The sequence below is a fragment of the Aedes albopictus genome, chromosome 1, assembly GCF_035046485.1.
Source record: "Aedes albopictus strain Foshan chromosome 1, AalbF5, whole genome shotgun sequence".
Taxonomy (NCBI): Eukaryota; Metazoa; Arthropoda; class Insecta; order Diptera; family Culicidae; genus Aedes; species Aedes albopictus.
In genome coordinates this window covers 94354380-94365499 of record NC_085136.1, presented here as the reverse complement: position 1 = coordinate 94365499, position 11120 = coordinate 94354380, and the positions used below count along the sequence as shown (strand labels likewise).

The 11120-nt window shown below is 40.0% G+C and overlaps 1 protein-coding gene across 2 annotated transcripts in view; it reads right to left on the bottom strand.

Moving 5' to 3' along the window:
• LOC109406346 (uncharacterized) overlaps nt 1-11120 on the bottom strand; it is a 51808-nt gene that overhangs the window by 16855 nt on the left and 23833 nt on the right. Inside the window, exon 1 of one of the 2 annotated variants that reach the window (XR_002129246.3) lies at nt 10-428. The exons of the other annotated variant lie outside the window; for it this stretch is intronic. The gene's annotated coding sequence lies outside the window, so the exon portion shown is untranslated. Of the gene's footprint in view, nt 1-9; nt 429-11120 lie in introns of those variants that run through there. 2 annotated transcript variants of the gene reach the window in all.

Below are 11120 nucleotides of genomic sequence, written 5' to 3'. Positions count from 1 at the left end.
CAGACTTACGGATTCGTCATCCTAGAAGTACACTGCCGATCGGCACATCCCATGGGTATCGTACATCTGTCCCGATCCGCAAACTGGCCTTATTCCACCGGATCGCAGTATGTGCGCCGTACTATGACTGTTGTCGACCAGCATTCGCGTATTCCGAAATATCACACGGACAGCCTCAGAACCACCACTGCTGATAAGCGCCACTAAAATGCCAATCACAACCGCCGAAATCAATCTGGACTTCATCGTGTGCACCTCTACAGCGCCGGAGCTCACCCACAGAACTGCCTCTAGAGCTAATTAACTCCCAAGAGCGAAAACAATCACCGCTCACCCCGCGCACTATCTTATCGCATCAGACATCCAAAAATACCCCCGAAAATTTTCGAATCACAGCACCAAACCTAAAATTACGAAACATCCCACATTGTTACCTGCGAATTGTTACCCCATCAGCACTAGTAGACCAGCTTTCGGCAGCGTCGGAACCGATCCAGCCCGTAACCCGGGGGACATCGCAGCGGAGACACGAAGATGTTGGACGTATTGACCGTGTTGTTCAGATCGTCCTTCGCAGCCGGATTGTAGTAGATGGTGCGACCCTCGGTAACCTCCAGCAGGGCGAACGCGAACAGTGACATCAACAGCAGCCACACCAGCAGCGTGCCGCTGCTCAAGATGAGGAAACTCCCGAGCTGACGACGATGAGGACGCATCTTTTCCCCGCGGAGTGAACGATCTCTGTTGATGATGGCGCGCGGCGCGGTGACAGACAGTTGACCGATTGAGCGTATCGCGAATGGATGACTGATTGCGGCGGTCGTGAGGCGGCACGAATGCTAAAATTTCGAGAGTTGTGAGCAGTAGGTATAGCGTTGGGTGGTGGATGAGCAGCGGGGGCAGTTGTACGTGCAGAAGCAAGGCGGAAAGGGAATCGAAGACACAGTGTAAACAACATTCCGCGACGCGACCGCAGCGTCGTCGTCGTTGTCGTGATAAAGTGGCACTGATAAGAAACGGGCCAGTTTGGAAAGTGAAGATGGGTTAGAATTGGCGAGGGGATTCTCAGCAATAAAAATAAATTCCGAAAAATACACATAAATGCTTCAAAAGCCGAATAAGCATTGTTGGGATTGAATTTGTGAGGCCCGGTCGGAAAGAACTTAACCCATAAAGTATCACCGTAGTCAATATCGTTATTTAGCTAGTAAATAATTACAAACGTTTAAGTTAGATGCTGTTTTGAAGTTAAATAAAGTCTTTTGCCAACATACAGGGATCGGATACCAGAAGTAAATTCCAGTGGCGTCATCGAGGTTACTTCAAGTTACTCGCTGTCGCTGATTAACCACCTCTTGAGATAAAAAAAATACTCTCTTCCAGTATGAGCGTCTTTGCAAATAGGGGTACTCAGAACATAAGAAATTCATTCGAGGTCTACCCCACGAATGTCCTCAGGAACAATTCCTCGGGATCTTTTTCAAAATCTATCAAAGATTCAGGAAGTTTCAGAGCATTTTAGGTGGGATTCAGAGGCGTTACGGAAACGTTATGGATGAGTTTTCGGGGGTTTCAGAGCAGGGATGCCAGATGTGAAGACATGTCTTGAAATTGAAGACATTGAATTGAAAAATAATGTTTATTTATGTTGTTAATCAAAACCAATAATTCAAATCTAGAAACAATTTCAGATGAAATGCGTTTCAGATTTTGAAGATAAATTTCAAACTTTTAAATCCTTAAACTTACAATTTCATAATTTTCCGGTCTTTATATTGGCGGAAATTTTGAAGCAGTATTAAATACTAAATTTTAGTTCAAATACGGATCAAATTAGATGCCCAGTTCCTTGGGAAATCCTCCAAGAGTTTGCCGGTTTTTTTATTCAGGAGTTCCTCGGGAATTCATCCTGAAGTTCTTCGGGAATAAGGTGTTCCTCGAGAATTCCTTTAGGAATTCCTTGGGATTTCCCGCAGCAGTTCCTCGGGAATTCCTCCAGGAGTTGTTCGGGAACTCTTCCATGAGTTCCACGAGAAATCCTGTCTCGGAAATTCCTCCAGGACTTCCTCGGGAATTCATCCTGGAGTTCCAAGGGAATTTCTCCGTGAGTTGCTTGGGAATTTCTTCAGAAATTAGAATAACCAGCCACAGAAATCCAATGTCGCGACTGGTCGTGTGACTAACATCTAGTTTACCTCGCCCTTACAGCGTCAGTAGCGGTCTATAAGTGTCAAATAAATTTTGTTTACCAAAACAAAAGGTCCTCTACAAGATGAGCATTTAAACATAATCATTTATACAACTAAAGTTATTAAAATAATTAAATAGGAAAACTGAGTACAGCGCCATTGGCATTCTATTGTATTTCTATTCTTCAGAAGTTCCTTGAGAATTACTTTAGGTGTTCCTCGAGAATTATTTTAGAAGTTCCTCGGTAATTACTGTAGCAGTTCCTCGAAAATTCTTCCAGGAGTTCCTAGGGAATTCCTCCAGAAGTTTCTAGGGAATACCTTTAAAAATTCCTCGAGAATTTCTTCAAGGAGTTCCTTGGGAGTTCCTCTGGAGCTTCTTGAGAATACCTCTACAAGTTCTTCCGGAATTCCTTTAAGGGTTCCTCCCCAAGTAACACCGAAAACATAATCCGAAATAGCAAAATATTTACTTTGTCCTACAGCAGTTGCTATGAAATTTCTCGAAACATATTATGTCATGGATTTGTCGTTTTCATGATACCTAAAACTTATTCACAGTTATCTTCTATTTAGAAGTCTTATTAAAGATTATACTTTGTTTTCTCAAACAAAACTTGCATGTTGTTTTCGATTATGTTGGGTATGTTCTATTTAAGTACACTTTATTTGTTACCATACATGCTCAGTATGTTCTATATGTCATATTGGAGTAACATTTGCAGTTTCTTGTTTAAGACTTGTTTTCAATCATGTTTAGACAAAATATAGTATATTTCGTATGTTTATAATTGGTCGAATTCTGGTTTTCTGCAATGTGATAGAAAACATGTGTAACATAATCCTAATTCATTTTTTTGAACAGGGACATGCTACACTACCGATCATAGAAATGTAGAATCGATTTTTATTACCTACGTAAAAAAATATACTCCAGAATCTTAGTTATGAATACGTATATAAAAAAAATGACAGGAATATATGTTACCACAAAATATATGATTGTCTGTAAGGGCCGATTTTACCAAGCATAATGCTCTTTGAGCCGCTTCAATGTATAAAATGTGATAATTATTTGATACTTGATATTTGTTGTCTTTCCAAATCGTGACAGATATCAAACAGTTCAAATGCCAAACCAAACATGAGAACCAACAGCAACCACAACAAAATAATCCACAAAAACAATATCAAGCCAATTTTGAATCATATCTCAAAACATGTATCATGCCATGTCACAGAGTGCCATTTAATTTTATTTCTAAATTATTAAATATTTATCAAATATTCTATTATGTTTCAATAATTTGTGAGATGTATGTATAAATTTGACAAATTCTTGAGAAAAATAAAGCATGTTTGAGTTTTTGTATTAAAATAAGTTGAATACTATTTATTTATTTTGACGCAAAATTCGTCAAAAATACTGATTTAAAAGGCGCATTAATTTTATCGGGGTACAATAGTCTATTTCACCGTCAAAAATGATTGGCATTAAAATTTATGATCACAGCATGGCAATTAGGCGTTAAAGTGGCTTGGTAGAATTATTGATGCATGTCGGTTTTCGCAGTTGTCGATTTTTATTATCGACATTTTGAAAATTAATTATTTACAGTAATACAACATCTTGATTTCCATGGCACTGTTTTCTGGAATTTGTTGAAAATATGTAATGGAAAACATACTAAGATGCATAATCAAGTATGCTCAGATTCATATAGAACATGAATATGACATCACAGAGATGTTGCGCAGGCTCCACCTTCTGCGCTTTTTCAGTCGTATAGCAGTCTGAAAATCGGTTTTATTGTTTCAAACCAAAACTTTGTAGCTGGTCATACTGGAGTCAAAATAATTTCTATAAGAGATGTTGTGTTAATCCTCCAAGAATTCCTCGGAAATTTTCCCAGAAGTTTCTCAGGAATTTTACCAGGAATTTCTTGGGAATTCAACTAGGAATTACTCGGGATTTCCTTCAGGAGTTCCTCGGGAATTCATTCTGGAGTAGACCTGTGCGCCGCCGCGCCACGCCGCCGCCGCCGACACTTTTTGTCTCACGCTGACGCCGACCGAGGTATCGGCGGCTCGCCATACGCCGCTGTTTGTCACGCCGCCGATTTTCATTTTTCACGCCGGTGATCAGCGCACGAACAAAATTAAGTTTACATAAAGTTGAGATAAAAAAAATCTCACGATCACTATCATAAAAGTTTGATTACAATAACTGATTTCTCAACTCTTAGAAAACACATTCACATCTCTCCAGAAGTTTTTTCTTCCAGAAGGATTCAGTGATGCCTCCAGGAGATCCTCCTAGGATTCCTCCAGAAAATTCTACAGGGATGCCTCCAAGATGATTTTTTTAGATGATCTAAGGAAGATCTCGACAGAAGTAACTTCAGAAATTTATTTAGAGAATTCGAAGATGCCTCCTAGAGATACATCAGAGATTCATCCAGAAGAAGATCCTTCAGGGATTCTCATAGGAGGTCCTTCAGAGATTAGTCTGAGAGTTCCTTCCTGGATTCCTTCAGAAGTTCCTTCAGGAGTTCCTACAGGAGTTTCTTTGGGAACTAGTCTAAGAGTTTCCTCAGAGATACCTCCAGGAGATCCTTCAGAAATTCCTGGAATTTGTTCAAGAATCCCTCCTGAAATTTCTTCGGAGATTCCTCTTGGAAATACTTCGGGATGCCTAGAGATTTTTTTTTTCAGAGATTCTTTCAGGAGTTCTTTCAAGGATTGCTCTACAAGTTCCTTCGGTGATCTCTCAGGGATCGCCCTAATAGCTCCAGGAGGATTCATGGATGCCTCCAGGTGTTTATTAGGAATTACTTCAGAAGTTCTCTAAGCTATTTCAACGGGAGTTCGTTCATGTATCCTTCCAGAAGTCCCTTTAAATATTCTTCTAGGAGGATTCATAAATGCCACCTGGATATCCATCAAGATTCCCGTGAGAAGTTTCTTCATTAGTTCCTGCATGAGGTTTTTAGAAATTAGTCCTCCATTCCATCACCCAAGCAACACACACGTTATAATAGAGTTACGACAGCGCAAGTTTTGGTTGTATAGAAGTTTATTTTACGTAATTCTAACGTTGTGTTGAAATGACGTAAAATAAACTTCTATACAACCAAAATTTGCGCTGTCGTAACTTTTATATAACATGTGTGTTGCTTGGGCAGAGACTTCTCCAGGAGTTTCAGGGATTCTTGCAGATGTTTCTTCAGAGATCCCTCCTGAATTTCTTCAGGGATTCCTATGGAAGTTCCTTCAGAGAATCTTATACGAAGATACAAGGATACCTCCAGGGGAATTAAGGGATTACCCCAGAAGTTTATTTCGGGATTCCTATATAAGAGTTCCTTCCCAGATTCCTTCAGGATTTCTTAGGGGATTTCACGAGAAGTTCCTTTGGGAATTCTTCCAGGGATCGCTCCTGGGGTTCCTTCAGATTGTAGGTTGAGATTGAGATTTTTCCAGGAAGATTCACGGATGCCTCCAGCAGTTACATCAGAGATTTGTCCAGAAGCTCAATCAGAAATTCCTACAGGAATTGCCTTAGGGAATCTTGTAGGAGTTTCTTCATTAATTCCCTTAGGATTGTAACTAGGCATATCCCCAGGATATTCTTGAGGGATCTTTCATGGAGCTTCCACAAGAACTCCTCAAGGATTTTCTTCTGGAAATCTCTAGAGGAATTCTTTAAAGAATACCTCCTGTAAATCCTTCCCCCTACTCGGAAAGATCCGCTGAAAATCCTTCGAGAACTACGCCTGGAAATCCTTTGGATATTGCTACCGGAATACTTTCGAGCATTCTGCCGGAATCCCTGCAAGGATTTCTCCTGCATTTTTTTCGGGGATTCCTCCTAGACTTCCTTCAGTGGTTCCCCTGGACTTCCTTCGAGGATTCCACATGGGCTTTTTCCTGGAATTCTTTTGGGGATTCCTCTTGGAATTCCTCCGGAGATTCTTCCTAGATTTTCTTTCGGGGTTTCCTCCTAGACTTCCTTCGTGGATTCCTCCTGCAATTCTTTCGGGGATTCCTTCTAATATTCCGTCAAATTTCTTTGGTGATTCCTCTTAGAATTCTTTCGGAGATTCCACCTGGATTCCTCATGGAGTTCCTCCAGGATTTTTTCCTGCATTTCATTTAGGGATTCCTCTTGGACTTCTTTCGAGGATTCCTCCTAGAACTCATTCTGAAATGTCTCCTGGAATTCCTTCGGGTATACCTCCTGGATATCCTTCATGGATCCATCCTGAAATTTCTTCGGGATTTCCTCCTGGAATTTCTTTGATGGTTTCTCTTAGAATTCCTTCGGAGATTCCTTCTGGATTTTTTCAGGTATTCCTCATGGAATTCCTTCAGGAGCCTTTCTGATATTCCTTTGGGGTTTTCTTCTGGAATTGCTTCATTGATTTCTCCTAGAATTCCTTCGGGGATTCCTCCTGGACTTCCTATGGGGATTCCTCCTGAAAATCCTTCGAATATTCCGCTTGGAAATGCTTCGGAAATTCCTCCCAGATTTTTTGCAGGCGCTCCTTCTGGGATTTCTGCAGGGATTTCTCCTGTAATTTCTTCAGTAATTTCTACTGGAATTCCTTCAGAAATTCTTCCAGGGATTCCTTCGGGTATTCCTGCTGGACTTCCTTCAGGGATTTCTCCTGGGCTTCCCTCGGGGACTCCTCCTGAAACTCCTTCAGGGATTCCTCCTGGATTTCATTTGAAGATTCCTCCTTTAAACCCTTCGGGGATTCCTCCTAGAGTTCCTTCGAGGATTTCTCCTGGAATTCTTTCGAGAATTCCTCCGGAACTTTCTTCGAGGATTCCTTCTGAAATTTCTTCGGGGATTCCTCCTAATATTCCGTTGGGGATTCCTCCTGAAATTTCTACGAGAATTTCTCTTCGAATTTCTTCGGGGATTCTTCCTGGAATTCTTTCGGGTTCTCCCCTTGGAATTCCTGCGGGAACTCCTCCTAGAATTATATCAGGGGTTTCTCATGGAATTCCTATGAGGGTTCCTACGAGAATTCCACCTGGATATATTTCGATGATTCCTCCCAGAAATACTTCGAGGATTTCTTCTTGAATTTAAAAAAAAAAATCTGGAATTTCTTTGGGGCTTCCTCCTGGACTTCCTTCATCAAATCCTTCTGGGATTTTTCGGGGATCCCTCTTGATATTCCGTCGTGGATTCCTCCCTGAATTCCTCCGGGATTTCCTTCTAGAATTCCTTTGGTGATTCCTCTTTGATTTCCTTCGGAGATTCTTCCTGAAATTCCTTCAAAAATTCCTCATGAAATTACTCCAGGATTCCTCCTGGAATTCTGTCGGTATTTCCTTCTTTAATTTCTTCGGTGATTTCTCCTAGAATTCCTTCAGAAATTTTTCCTAGTATTTGACGATTCTTCCTTCTTGAATTTCTTTGGAGATTCTTCCTGGACTTCCTATGGGGATTCTTCTTAGAATTTCTCCGGGGTTCCACTTTGAAGAATCCGCTTGTAATTCCTCCGAAGGTTCTTCCCGGAATTCCTTCGGAGGTGCTCTCTCGGATTTCTGCAAGGATTTCTCCTGTAATTTCTTCTGGGATTCTCTCTAGATTTCTTAAAATTCATTGCAAGGTTTCCTCCTGGAATTCCTCCGGTGATTCTTCCTAGAATTCCTTCAAGAAGTTCTCCTGAAATTCTATCTGGGATTTCTCTTGGAATTTCTTTGGAGATTCCTCCTATAGTAATTTCGGGGATTCCTCTTGAGGGGTTCTTCCTTCGAGGATTCTTCTTAAAACTCCTTAGGAATTCCCTCTTGGGATTCCTTTGGCGATTCCTCTTTGAATTTCTTCGGAGATTCCTCCTAGATTTTTTTCGGGGTGCCTTCACGGAATTCCTCCGGGAATTTCTCTTAGAATTCCTCCGGGGATTCTTCTTAAAATTCCTTCGGAGTTTCCTGCTGAAATACCTTATGGGCTTCCTCCTGGAATTCCTTTGAGGTTTCCCCATGGAATTCATTCGGATATTCCTCTTAGTATTCTCTCAGGAATTTCTCCTGGAATTCCTTCTCGCTATTTTTCGTTGATTCCTTTAGAAATCCGTTTGGGATTCCTCTCGAATTTCTTTTGAAATTCCCGCTGGGATTCCGTAGGAGATTACTCTGAGAATTCTTTTTCCCTTGGGATTCCTGCTTGAATTAATTTGGGGAATCTTCCTGGATTTCCTTCTGAAGTTCCTCGAATACTTCAATCAGGGATTTGTTCAGAATTTTCTGCAGGAATCTCTAGAAGAGATTCTTGAACCACCAGAGATTCCTGCAGAAGTTTCTTCAGGGTTTCAAACAGCAGTTTCTGCAGAGATTAGTTCTGAATTTTCTTCATGGATTGCTTCTGGAGTTTCTTTCAGGCTCCTCCTACACGAAAACAAATTTAATTATTTTATTTATTAGGATCGATTTATCCTTTCTATTAGATACGCTCTAATTGCTTTTATAACATTAACTTATTTTGTTAATAAGAAAACATATTGAAAGGTATAACGTTTTCTTATACCATGTATAAGTTTTGTGTTATGGTGAAAATGTATAAGTTTCTACTAATACATTGCTTAAGATATTGCTTTGAAAATTCTCTCCACTACAAACAAACGGCACCGCCGCACGGTGTCAAAATTTTGATTATTATCGAACTTTCTTGTACCTCGGATTTTTCTTCATAGAATGTTAGAATTTTGGCTATAATTTATAAATGCAAAATTTGAAAATATTCTATCGGGGAAAATTTGAGTTAGATGAGTTTTTAGCTATTTTCCATACTAAAAATCATTAATTACTATTTTAGCCTAAAAACGTCCCATACAAAATGTATGGAAAAATTTTCGCCGATGAAATATTTTCTAGTTTTCCGATTATGAATATATAGCCCAAATACTAATCATTTTCGAAGAAAAATCCGAGGTACATGAATGTTCGATAATAATCGAAATTTTGACACCGTGCGCCGTCTTCAACGAAGGAAGCCATTGCTGTCGCGCGACAGTTTTGTTTCCGCGCAGCAGAAAAGTCTTTTTAGAAGTTATTTTGTGCGATACTCAGCCAAGTGCTCAGCATAAAGTGCATTAAAACGTTTGCAGATCACGGTAGGTATTACCCAAATCAAATATATGTTTAGTTTATGCTGCAGCTCACACCACTTTTTTCTTTTACAGAGTATCCCTGGAGCTATTGAAACCCTGTCTGAAACGCGATAACAAGTTTCCTTGAATACCAGCAAAACACCCTGACCGGATCTTCCGTTAAACCTCATCGGTTTCGGAAGTACAGCTCCACACGCCGCAGCAGAAGCCATGGGTGTCGTTGCCGAGAATGGGACGGAATCTTGGAAGGAGATCAGCTTTACACCGAATGAGATCGCACGTGTTGGCCGATTAGGAGCAGTTTAGGAGGGAATTGAAAGCATCGGAACCGATTCAGGTCCGTTTATGTAAAGCGGTTTAAATAATTATTATACAATAAACTTATCATGTCCAAATCGAGGATTTAATTTTATTTTTATTCCAAAAAGAAAAAAAAATAAAATATTAAGACAATAATCAAAATATACGGTAATAAGTTTCATAAGACTTGACGCATACATACTGTTACTCTCCTAATACCAGTTATTAGAAATAACGAATGAAATTCATTAGTTAAACTTATACATTACATTTATTGTTTGTTATGCTTCATATTACACTCTCAGATGAGCTTTATTAGAAAAACGAAATGGCGAAAATGTATAACATTTTCTAATACATTAATTAAGGAAATTTCTTTTCGTGTAGGATTCCATCTGAGATTCCTCCCTGGAATCATTGGGAGATTCCTTAGTGTAAATAGTGTGACCTTATTATCAATTTTGATTGCTTATGAAGGTTCTCAGACAACCAAACAAAAAAACTGTAGCAAAATCAATATTTTATTGCCCTTCATTTGCATTGGAGTAATGCAATATGCAATACATTTAGGATACCGGTAATGTATCAATATTCCTTTCCAATTATAAATATTTGTTATCCCTAACCTCGAAACAGCCGCGAGTACTTCGGCTCCCCAAACCATTAGTATTATGGCTGTTGACAATTTGAAAAATGTAAACAACGTAAAAACAAAAATGTATAAATCATTTCGACTCTGTTATGTCCATGTGGCCCCCGAGCCTTCCAAATAAACGAATAAGTAAAAAAAATGTCTCAGTAGATCTAATGGCAGTGATGGACCCGTACAGAAATAAAAAAAGGTATTCATTCTAACGTAATAGTTAATGTCATCAATAATGGTCATGTTCTTTGCTTTGCCTAATATGGTCAAATTTTGGTCACGCCGATTCACGCCGCCGCCGCCGAAAGCTGCCACCGGCGTGACGCCGATGACGCCGCCGCCGCCGGCCAAAAATGGCCCTCACGCCGCCGCCGAGCAAAATATAGTCGGCGCACAGGTCTATTCTGGAGTTCCTCGGGAATTTCTCGTCCAGTTGCTCGGAAATTCTTTAAGAGATTCTCGAGTATGCATCTAGGAGAATACCTCTAGGAGTTTTGCAAATTCATCCAAGAATTTCTTAATAATTTTCAAAGGAGTTTTTTTTTATTTCTCTAGAAGCTCCTTGGAAATTTCTCCAGAAGTTCATCGAGAATCTCTATAGCATTTTTTTCGGGAATTCTTCCAGAAGATTCTTGGGAAATGTTTCGGGAGTTTATCAAAAACTCATCTGGATATACGTATGAATACCTTCAGGAAATCGTCGGGAATTCCCAGAAAACTCCTGGAGTAGATTTTCTGGGGACCAAGAAGAATTCCCGAGAAACTGCCGGAAAAGAACTTCGAGAAACTATGAAGAACTGCACGTGGAATTCTTGGAGGGAGTCCCGAGAAGCAAGTAACTCCTCAGAATATCCCCGAGGA